The sequence below is a fragment of the Plasmopara halstedii genome, assembly GCF_900000015.1.
Source record: "Plasmopara halstedii genome assembly, contig: Scaffold_3060, whole genome shotgun sequence".
Taxonomy (NCBI): Eukaryota; Oomycota; class Peronosporomycetes; order Peronosporales; family Peronosporaceae; genus Plasmopara; species Plasmopara halstedii.
In genome coordinates, this window is record NW_020189964.1 from 145,840 (window position 1) to 146,238 (window position 399).

Genomic DNA, 399 nt, shown 5'->3' on the forward strand with positions numbered 1-399 from the left:
CGTCACGTTGTTAGCAGCTGGATATCGAGTCAAAATGAGTTTCTAGCGTTTCCAGATGTGCTACAACGTATCTGATCACGCCAGACGCATTCGATTGACGTGGCGGCAACAATAAGCGCACTCAAACGCTTCGTCACAATTTTAACAGCTGACATATTAAGTCAAATGTATTTGTAGCACTTTCGGACGTGCTTTAGCGGACGTTATGTAGCTAGACACATCTGATTGACGTGGCGGCAGCAATAAACGCACTTAAACGTTCGTCACCTCGTCAGCAGCTGATATATCAAGTCTTATACGTTGGTAGTGCTTCAGATGTGCTACAGCGTATAAATTCAACTAGACGCATCCGATTGACGCGCTGGCAACAGTTAACGACTCAAACAATTGTCACATTGT